Source organism: Mya arenaria, chromosome 15 (assembly GCF_026914265.1).
Source record: "Mya arenaria isolate MELC-2E11 chromosome 15, ASM2691426v1".
In the NCBI taxonomy this organism is placed as follows: domain Eukaryota; kingdom Metazoa; phylum Mollusca; class Bivalvia; order Myida; family Myidae; genus Mya; species Mya arenaria.
The window spans coordinates 52,429,265-52,441,394 of NC_069136.1; the positions used below are offsets into that span (position 1 = coordinate 52,429,265).

General features: G+C 33.6%; 2 protein-coding genes across 3 annotated transcripts in view; one reads left to right on the forward strand and one right to left on the reverse strand.

The window, feature by feature from the left end:
- Nucleotides 1–6,416, reverse strand: part of LOC128220661 (uncharacterized) — a 141,971-nt gene extending 135,555 nt beyond the window's left edge. Inside the window, exon 1 of the mRNA XM_052929147.1 lies at nt 6,299–6,416. The gene's annotated coding sequence lies outside the window, so the exon portion shown is untranslated. The remainder of the gene's footprint in view (nt 1–6,298) is intronic.
- Nucleotides 1–12,130, forward strand: part of LOC128220662 (uncharacterized) — a 122,549-nt gene that overhangs the window by 49,653 nt on the left and 60,766 nt on the right. The gene's annotated exons all lie outside the window — the stretch shown is intronic.

Genomic DNA, 12,130 nt, shown 5'->3' on the forward strand with positions numbered 1-12,130 from the left:
TGTAATAGTTAACACAATCATCACCAGCATCATTTTAGGGACACAATGATGATATCAAAGATACAGAGGATGATGATTCTGATGATGATGATGATGATTCTGATGATTCTGATGATGATGATGATGATGATGATGATGATGATGATGAGGTTGAAGATGATGATGATGATGATGATGATGATGATGATGATGATGATGATGATGATGATGATGATGATGATGATGATGACAACAACAATGACAATGACGAAAAAGACGATGATGATGATGATGATGATGATGATGATGATGATGATGATGATGATGATGATGTCAGAAAATCCCCATAAATATCCCCTTCCACTGCTTGGTCCAGTCTGTGACTATCCATTGCTATCAAATAGCAGACAAGACAAATTAAGTCTTTGATAGATTTGTCATAATAATACTGTCAATATTTGATCTTATTTCTGGATGGAGAGCCACAAAATTGCACTTTTGACCTGCGAAATACATCAATGGTAAACTAATTTGGCACCATGATTCCAGCCACCGTTGGCTGCCAAATCTAAATCCCTTGGATATGTTAAAGACTGGAAAACAAGCCATTTGCTTCCATATTTGACATGTATCTCTCCAATGAACATGTTATAGACTCGGACAAAAGCAATTTGTTTCCATGTTTGACATGTATCCAACAAGGGAACATGTATCTTATTGCTAATTGATCATGGGCATATATAACATTGATGCCCAGTTTGGAATAAAATGTTACCTTGTAACTGGTGCGAGTTGCAGAGCCAGTGCGCTCTTTGGTGGGACCACAGAAAACTGTACTTACCTAAGCCAGTGCTTTTCAAAAAAAAAGCAGCTTTTGGTTAAAAAAAAAAGTATTAGATTGCTTAACAGCTACCTGGAGCTCGAGCAAGGCACGCATGTACTACACTTCAAATAATTAACATGGTACTGGTTGTCATTGAACCATTCAAATGACCAGTAAAGGGTACTTTAAAGATCAGAAGCCAGGTCAGCTTGGTGAGAAGTGCAGTGCAACGTTAGCGCACTTACTTCTCACCAAGGTGACCTGGGTTCGATTCCCAGCCTGGGTGCATGTGAGTTCGGTTAATGGTTACCACAAGGTTGACAAGTGGGTTTTCTGCAGGCGTACTCCGGTTTAAACTACAGGGAACTTTGACCATATCAAACAATTAACCTCCAAAAAGTGACCAAGCGGATTGCCTCCCATTTGCCTCAGAGCTAATTATCAATTTTGAAACAAATCAATTCTTGGCCAAAACATCATTTCTACTGTTTTAATAGAGATTCTTTTTTAAAGAAAATAATCTGAAATATTGTCATACTTGTTTTTGTTCTTCAGATTTTCTGATTGATGATGTTATGCAAAACATTGTGTTTCGCAGCTGTCTGATGATCATGGCCCCAAAAAATACAACGAAAATACTTAAGTCAAATCTCAATATCTGTCTTAACTTAAGTTTTATCACATAGCATCAAACGTTAGTGAAAATTATATATGTTTTTACACATTTTAAAATCACATTCTATCATTGAATTATGTTGATTATTATAAAACCTATGATCCAGATTTTAAGGGAAACATTATACAGCAACAAATGTTCTTGAGTATACTTTAATGCCTTTTAACAGTTACTCAAGTGTATTTTTTGCATTCGAATGAAATTATAATTGTCAAAATCTATTAGTAAACACATTTTTTTCAAAAAAAGTATAAAACATTAAAGATTTTGAATCATTTTAGTACACTTTTATGTGGTAAAAAGAGTTAAGACTCAATGTGTAAGATTTGATCAGAATTTGATTATAATTTTTAAGATAGATTAAGGCCATAACTTGGTTTAATTCTTTAATTAAAATGAATTTATGTTGTACATGATACTTTATTGTCTTCAAGTTGAAAAATATATCATAAACATGCGTGGTTAAAGTTCCATCATTCTGGCATAAATACTTGTTCAGTTATGTCCCTTTGTCAATTTGCTTTGTTCCAACTTAATTACCTGGCCCCAAATTTCTCGAAAATTCTTAAGCTTAAAACCGGGCTTAAGTAGCTTCATTTCAATTAGACAAAAAAAATATTAAAATTAAATTTTGATAAATGAAAAATTGTGATTATCATAAAGATAATTCCTGTTTCAATATTAGTATAATTGTCTTAGGTTAGCTTTATCCTAGTGTTATAGGAGACTTTTGAGAACTTTCGAGAAATTGGGGCCACTTGACCAGACCATAAAGGTATCAGTTTTAAATTTAGTGTAGAATCGCAAGGTGCTGTAATACCATGTGTTAATTTGCAGATTTTCAGAGTTTTCTGTTTTTGCAAGAAAAAGTTATTTCGAAATGATTGCTTTCCCAGAAGTACATATTGAATTCAACACTTTTGATGAAAAGAAATTGAATCATATTCTAAAATTCAAAACCGAGTTTGTTTTATTGGATTTTAATCTTTTATGACCAATCGTCTATGTTTACAAAGAAATGAGCTATGTAAGTATAGAATGGAAACAAATAGGTGCCTGTATTGGTTAGATAAATCATTCCAGAGAATATGTGTTTTCCAGACTTTGTTTCTCGGAAATATATAAGTGTATTTTCGGTCATTATTAATAGTTCTTGAAAATAGACCAAATAATTATAATACCTGCACGCCTGTTGAAATTCTTGAGTGTGGTCTTTTAGCAGTAAAGTGGTTTTGTGGGTTACCTCAAAACATTCTATGCCTTTACTGTAGTATATATTATATATAGTTTATACCAAGTTTCCATTATTGTTTGGCACGCTTCGCAATCATATTAGTTTCTGCACAATCAAAGCTAATGAAGTGCTTATTGCAGCTATTACAACGTTTCAAATTCCATTAGGCTTAAATACAAAATGAAATATTTAGGTAGCAGAGTACGACCAGGTAAACTAGGTACTCGCAGTTTGAGATAAATAGTTCTTGATATTAGGCAGCTGAAAGGAAGAAAGTGTCTTAGACCAAATTCATAGTGACCCTTCGGAATATTAGCAATGATAACACTGTATGTAGCAGAACAGGCTGGACTAATTGCACAGTACATTTGGAATGGATCAAATTACAAGTGACCCACCCCCTCACATTGCAGGAGATCACTCTACAGTGCCGCTATAGAACTTAAATTGAACCTCAAAAGCTGATTTAAATGCAGCTATATATTATATATAATGAAATATCCAGTCACATCCCCTCTTTTGTCATTTTGACTAAAACTTGGAATTTTAATTATACCTAGAAATCAACAAAAACGCTAGAAATGTTTACACATAAGAGGTAAAAAATGAGAAAGAATTTTGTTTCATTTAAATAGACTAAGTCTTACATCAAGAAATGGTTTGGGGTGTTTAATTTCTAAAAAAAAAATGTTTATATATTATTAATGTGTATAACCTTAAAATTGGGATTTTATTTCACATTTTGGAAAAAGAGTAAATGTTTTAGTATAATAAAACAAATTCTGCCCTAAACTCAGGTCAGAAAACTCCCTCACTGCTCCGCATTGTTTTAACCAAGATGATAGAGATTCTGAAAATCCATCAGAATAAATTGTCTCATAATCATAATACAATAATTAACTCTTAATGTTTTTTTTCATTTGTTATTTATTATAACATAATTTTTATTGCCTGTTATCAAATGAAAAATCTAACAACTTACAAGTAGTTTCTCGGAATTCACAGACAATCAAAGATGTTTTACATCATTTTTGTAATAAGTGTGTCACTGATATCGACTAGAGGATAATGCTGGAATTTATCAAGAGTCTTCATGTTATAGATAAAAACACTTTGATTGGACGAAAGACATATGATACATTTTATTTGTATGAACGTTTTTCTAGGGGCAAGTAATGTGAGTGGATCAGAGGCTTTCAAAAATGTTTATGTTGCTCATCAATCAATCTAATGTTAAGATCCATACTTAATGACCATTAAAAGTGCTACAATATTAATTGCTTGATATTAAAAAATGTAAAATTAAAGCAAAATTGTCCCATTGTGAGAAACCTGTGGAGTATTGCTAGCTAGACCCAAAATAATGTGCATGTTGAGGTCTAGATCAAGTCACTAATTCAAGCAAACACTTTTTTCGGATGTTTGACAGTACAATTGCACGCTGTGGCCTTACTGTAAGCAAGTGCAATATAAAGCTACACCAGTTGGCCCATTTACATGAACAACCTTCAGGTAGTGTATATACAGCTACACCAGTTGGCCCATTTACATGAACAACCTTCAGGTAGTGTATACTGTGAAATCATTAATGTTCGTGGGCATGAAATTTCGTGGATTGGCGAAAAAAAACAATTTCGTGGGTACTTGAATTCGTGGATTTTTATTTTTGAAAAAAAAATCGAAGATGCGATCGTCCTAGATCGTCTGCATAATATCCACGACCTGGCCCGTGATTTCCGTCTTCTACGTCACTCAGTTTATGACACTCGCTAATGTGGTACGACATGCCAATTAGTGCATATACCCATGTCACTTATCGATTTAATTGGGAATAAAGGTAATAAAAGAAGATGTACTCTGATCATAAATACAGATAGGGGAAGCCATTGAATGCCAATTAAGAATTTGCAAACTGTGAAAACACCGAAAAGGTGCGTATATTGTCACGTTCGGTGCTTAGTAACCTTCAATGTACTAGTAATCGATTAATTATTTCATTAAATAAAAAAATCGAGTATGGACACTCATCACGCACATCTTGTAAACTTGGAGATTTTCATTAACAGCACACGTTTAAACATGTGCTTATAACTGTCATTTGCTGCATAAAACACATTTAATTGATTTGGTTCATTATTTGTTAAAGGCAGTTATAATATATTAACAGAATAATGATCGTAAGTTATACAGTGAGACAGGTTTTAACAGTGTATACTGCGACCTCTGTAAAGAATATACTAGAGTATGTACGTAACAAGGCAATTGAAAAAGTGAATAAAGGGTTTATATTTCGTGGGATCTTGAATTCGTGGATCACCCAACCCACGAAAACCACGAACATTAATGCCCCACGAACATTAATGATTTCACAGTATACAGCTACACCAGTTGGCCCATTTACATGAACAACCTTCAGGTAGTGTATATACAGCTACACCAGTTGGCCCATTTACATGAACAACCTTCAGGTAGTGTATATACAGCTTCACCAGTTGGCCCATTTACATGAACAACCTTCAGGTAGTGTAAATACAGCTTCACCAGTTGGCCCATTTACATGAACAACCTTCAGGTAGTGTATATACAGCTTCACCAGTTGGCCCATTTACATGAACAACCTTCAGGTAGTGTATATACAGCTTCGCCAGTGATATTCATGAACCTCTTGAGTCTGCATGCATGAGGTTCATGGAGGTTCATGGAGGTTCATGGAGACTCAAAACTAAAATGGCAAATTTTATATTCACTGTAAAATATTGTTTTTTAAAACCATTTACCCCCCCCCCCCCCCCACCAAGCTTCCCTTTCCCATACATCATGCATGTCCTGCAAAGATCTCATACTTAAACATACCTTACAAAAAATATCTTGACAACTGCTACTGCTGCACGTGCAAATACGACTGCTGTTTGACTTCACTCAGTAATAACAAAAATCTTTCTATAAGTTGATGCAGCCACTTGTGTGACTTCTTTCAATTAACCCTGAATGATGCCACGCATCATGATGTACACCTTTTTCTTCAAACGAAATGAGCAATGTTCATTACAGAAATAACATGGAACTGGGGTTTCCACACACAGCAATTACAACAATCTTCTATATACAAACAAGGTGAAGTTATTGATAAGTCATAACTGTCATCTCTAATTGCTGGAAACACTGGAGAACAAATGCTGACATTGCCTGTCAACATGGTGCCCTGTAATTGCGATACTACACCGTTTTTTCCTTGTTATTGCAGTCAAAATTATAAGAATGGTACTAATCTGGTCACCTTACTCCAAGTAATTGTGAAGAGGACAGATTTTTTTATTTGGCAAAACCTTCGAAAGGGATTAGAAGAATCCTGTATTATAATAACACATCTATAATTTTAGACTACTGGTCCCCTCTTTTGAAAGAAATTGGCCTCGTATGTTTGAGGTTGACCAGGTATACTTTATTCGCTTAAACTCTCAAAATGGACACCAGTGAATAACTTCTTCTTTGAGAGTGATGTCAATAACTGTTCATACAATCAAGCTAAATCAAAGAAGTATAATAATGTTAACTAAATCTTAACGCTTAATAGAAAATGACTTACCTTAAACGGCAGAAATAATGTCTCATGAAATCTTCATTCCAGCCTCCGTGTCTTGAATTCTTCTAAGCACCAAACTTAAAAAACCTGCTCCTCCGTCTTAAACCGTTCAATGTCTCTCAAATAGCACTTGGATGAGAAAAACATCTACATTTGTGGTCTCGGGAGTTGCAATAAATCCTGAGCCATTGTTATTACTGCCAATTTTCCAATAGTATCCTGACTAGCTAAGGTCCCATCTTTACTTTGTAAAAATTGCTTCAGGACTCCCAACTCAGTTGGCTACGATGCCTCTAATTTCATTTATTTAGTTTATTTCTTTGTAATTGTCAGTGGTAGCAGTTAATTCAGTCATTTTCACAGCTTGTGTGTTAAGATGTCGAAATAGGTAGCCAGCAGAGGCTGAACTTGGATAACTTCCGTCTGTTCAATGGAACTTGTTTTGCAAAACCCTGAAATGTTTCTTTTGAAAAGTGATAATATTTGCAATCATGGGGGAGATTGATACATTATGTTAAAAACAATTGAAGTGAATTTGTAAACTGGTTTAAAAGAAGGGAAAAGGTTCTTGTTATGATATGGACAAAACTTTTGGAGTGAAAAAAAACTTATGGAGTGAAATATAAAAAAACAACATGCTTTGGAATATATTGACTGGATGTCCAATGGTCTGCTTTCAATGAACAGTAAAGATGCTTTATAATCAGGTAAATACAATTATTCTCTTTTAGCTGTTGTATATTCAGATTTTTATTCAATTTTATCTTTCAATTTGGGACTACTAATTTTTATCGGCAGTATTAAAAAGGATCTGAGAAAATTCCTTGACTACATGGAAGTTGGCTGTTCGTATATTGAAACTTTGATGAATTTACTTAAATGCTTGGACAAAAAATGCATTTAAAATCCTTTTAAAGCTTTCAGAACTGTTTTATTGTGCCTATAAATTTTGTTTGATGATTTCATATAATTTGTATCTTTCGGTGGATTTGAAGGGCCTTAAATATAATTGTTGAATTAAAAGAGGATCGAAATGAATCATTCAAAAAAAAATTACAAAAAAAATTCTGACCGAATTCAAATTAAGGCAACGTTTTTGAGGAATTTTTAGACATTAAGGTCAGTGAATATATATATTTTTAGTAAGTTACAATTGTGAGAAACTGAGACCCAGCCTGTGTCATTATAGCTATTATATTAATTTTTCTGACTACAAAAAGTAATAATTTTGCATAATTTCATGGCATAAGTGCACAATTGTCTCAGTGTTGTATAATTCGGTGAAATGTGAGATAATTATGTGGATGGTAATTGGCATTTGTTCTCAACATCTAAACATGCAATATATTTGAACAATGCCGTTCTGTGATATATGCAGTTGACATAATGAGGACGATATTACAATGGTATTTGGAATAAATTTCTGAAATATTGAATGATGTCATATTATCTATGGAACCTAGGTGCAAGATTTGTTATTGGTCCCAGATGGAACCTTAAAAGAGCTGCATAGGCACTATGACAACGTTAATATGCATTTAATGGTCCAAAATATGATACATTATAAAAAATAAAAATTAGCGTTGATAATAGCAACATTTTAAGCAATCAAATCTGACCAGGGATATTTTAAGTTCTGGAAAAGTTCAGGGAATTGGTCAGGGAAATTCGGGAAAGGTGCAAAAGACAGATAAAAACAGGGAAATTTAAGAAATAGGCAAAAGTCGACGATCAGGGAAAATTGGAACTTGAGATCCAGGGATGTAGAAACAATTTGTTAAATAGCAGAGAGAAGGAAATATTGAGGCTACGGTTGAGGGGTGACCAAAGTTCCAGTGCCAAAAACCTACCGATAGCTTGGTCAGAGAATTCAAATGGGAATTGGTTAGGAAAAGGTCTGGGAGAGGCTGGTGCATATCACAAAGACTGAAGAACATATATTTTCAAGAAAAGTGTTTTCCTGACGCCCTGTTTCACCATCATTTATTTTGTATAGCATTTAATATTTGCATATTGAAGTATCACAGTATTGGATATACACTTCTAATTATTGTAAGCATTAATTTGGAAGACTCAAGTATATAAATACCTCCTGGTAAGCAGTGTATGTGATGCCATGCAGTCACTAGCAGCTCTGAACATAGAATTTTTTTAAGTAGATATTTCTCAGAAATTTCTCACTTTTACGCTTGTATAATAAGTAAATAGGCGGAATAATGAAGGGATAATAGTTGATGGACAGTTCCGTTATATGATTTATCCAGTTTGATAGATTTTATACCTTAGAGACAGGAAGTTATATGAAAGCGCTGTCATCATCAATTTAGAGCATTATTTTTTCATTTTGCATAATCTATACTATCATCTGCATAAAGCTGGTTGGAGAGTTTTGGGAATTACTGAAAACAGGACATATTTTCACATTTCTTTTTTTGTATACGATGCTCAAACTTAGTCTGTTTTTGATGTCGTGAAATTCCATCCCGCAATTTTTCACAAATGCACATACTGGCCTAGACAAACTGCCATACCAGGTTTGCACTGCAAATTCATGGCATACTGCTTATCTATTTTGTGGTAAAGATCCATTTTATTATCTGGTAAGTTACAATTACTTTGATGTCACAATCTATAAACACTTACTTTACAGTAACTACTAGTAACTACAACTTCTCTACAGTAAATTTGATCAAATTATTGTGGGCCATTTAACTTACTTATTTTCCCTTAATTATTACTTAATTCTAATCATTTTATGTAAAGATATAATTTCTGCTATTTCCAGTCATTATAAATAATCAATTTAAACTTCAGGAACATTAGCTTTGTTAATCCATTTGAAATCGAATTGCAAATACAGTAAAACTGCGAACAAGCGGTCGTTCGAGAACCGGCGTTCCCTCGAGGTCGGAGCTTGGTACCGAACTTTTTTGCTTCTATTTTCATATAAAACATACCTACGCTGCATCGAAACCTAATTATATCGAGGAGTCGAGCAATATACTCGGTCCCAAGTACACAAATCATATACAACACCTTACGACTCCCTCGAGGTAATAATTTCACACTTTTTCCCGAACGCCTGTTCCAATATAAACAAACAATTGCTAGGTATCAAAGTTTTTGCAAGTTGTAAAAATTGCAATGACAGTTGAAAGGCAATTGATAAGGTGTGAACAACCGTTTAACACTGTTAATGCTTGACCGATATTAGTTGATATGGGCATTTTAGAAGATAATTATGAGAAGTAAATGACGGGAGGTTAATTGTGAGAAATGTAAATGAGTAATAAAAATATGAATAAATACTACCATATCGATCCAACATCGGAATCACTGAAAATAATTCCTTTTTGTCACTTTGAAAAAAATGATTTATTGATATTTCTTTTACATTTTATATTTAGTATACACATAATAAACGACAGCCTTTGAACATATGAGCGATTTCCACAATGCAACAAATAATTGATGTCTTAGTAAACAGACTGCTTCATACTTGAAATACACTGAAATATTTTTCATAACATACTGGAGAATTTAAAATCGGGTCGTTCGAAACATCGGTTCCCTCGAGGTTTAGACTCGGTCCCCTGCGACCTCGAGCGATTGCAGTTTTACTGTACTTGGATTTTTTTCCTCCAAGGGAAGTAACTCCCCATTGTCAAGCTAAAGCTAGGATTAAAGATGATATATTTTATTTCACAGAAACTTTGCTTGATTAAAGGGGTTTAATCAATTAATAATGAATCTGAAAAACTAAATGCTCTTGTTTTATGAAAATTAAATGAAAGGTTTTATGAATATTTCCTGCTTTAACAAATTTATTTGAAGAATATTTTTTTAAAATTGGATTAAATCTTTGCAGTTAATTGAATGACCAAGACATCCATAAGGAAAGGGGCCTATTTCTAATATCTTAAATTTTCCAGCAATTGATACGAATCTAAAACTTCCCTGAACAAGACAATTTCACCGAAAATTTAATAGTTTCAACTTGTTACATTGTCAATCAATTTCATAGTTTCAGCTTGTTATGTGTCAATCTTATTGAAAAGGAATAATTTGTTTTAAATTGTCTGTTGCAGTCCTCCTTATGCCTCAGAGCTTTAAAGGGACTCTCATGTTGGATAGGGTCTGAAATTGATTTATTTCTTTTGAAATGTGAAGAAAATGCTTGTAGCAATGATAAAGCATTTACAAAAGTTCAACTTAAATCTATTTTTAACAAGAGCTGTCGTAGGACAGCAGGACTAAACACCGCTGTGACTTAGAAATGAATTAATACAATAATGATGTAATATGTGCTTGTCAAAAGCAATTAAAAAATGTCAAATTAAAAAAGAAACAAGAAATGACACCTTTTTGTGAGATTCAGTTTCAACTGTTTGTTTTAGCTCACCAGAGCACGAAGTACTCAAGGTGAGCTATTGTGATCGGTCTTTGTCGTCCGTCCGTCCATCAACAATTGCTTAAAAAACATCTCCTCTGAAACTAACAGGCCAAATTCAATGAAACTTCACAAAAAGCTTTCTTGGGTGTCCCTCTACAAAAATACAACAAGGGGTCACGATTGATTAACAACAGCAACAAAATGGCTGACTTCCTGTTTTGCTTTAAAAAGCATTTCCTCTGAACCAACCAGTTCAAATTCAATGAAACTTTACAGGAAGCTTCCTTGGGTGACCCTCTACAAAAATACAACAAGGCGTTGAGATTGATCAACAACAACAACAACAAAATGGCCAACTTACTGTTTTGCTTTAAGAAAAATCTCTAAAACTTATACCAGGCCAAATTCAATAAAACTTTACAGGTAACTTTATTGCATGACCCTTTAAAACTATAAAACAAGGCATCGTCATCAGTAAAGATATCTTTAAATTGCAACATTTTTATTAATGCTTTATCACAGAGTTGTGGCCCTTTGCTTAAATGAGCATTTTAGGGCCCTATTGTTTCTATTTTTAGTGACATTGTTCTTGACCTTGACCCTGGGGGCCCCAAATGCAATCCCAAATCTAATAGGTTTCACATTGGTAACTTGGTAAAAATATAAACATGTGCCTGTCAAAAACAATAAAAAAGGTAAAAAGAAGTAAAAAAAAAAAGGTCAATCAAGGGCCATAATTTGTATTTAGGGTTATTATGGAATTATGCAACCTAATTGGTTGATGGCTACTTTGTAAAGTACAAAGGCCTTTATATGCACAGTATTTGAGATCTGAGTTAAAACCTTAAGTTGCCCAAAACGTTAACCAACCAAGTCCATCAAGGGCCATAATTTGTATATATTTAGTGAAGTTATATAAGTTACACAAATTGTGTTATGGCCGTAAATAACTATGTGAAGTATTAAAATCAATTAAACAAAGGGTATAGAAGTTTTTGGTGAAAACCCCAAATTGCACAATGTAACCTAAAAATTTAACCTAATAGTTCCTAAGTCAATCAGGGGCCATAATTTGTATTGAGGATTATAATATGGAATTTGGCATGTAACCTCTTTGTGTGATGATCCTGAACGAAACTGTGTGGAGTATAAGTGAATTGGATGACGCTGGGTATAGCCTACTTATTCTTCGAATAGTCAAGCTAATTATTATTGGAAAATGTGACCGAAGATGCTCTTTATTGCCGAAAAGCAAACGCTATTGAAAATTGAATCATTTTAGGCTAGGATTTACTTAAATCTGTTCAAATGAGAGTCTGGCAGTTGCTGTTTGGATTTTGTTCATGAAAGTAAGTAAAATAAATTTCAACATTTAAAAACAAATATGTTGCCAACATAAAATGTATGAACGAGTTCCTTAAAGTCTTTCCAAATTGTTGAAA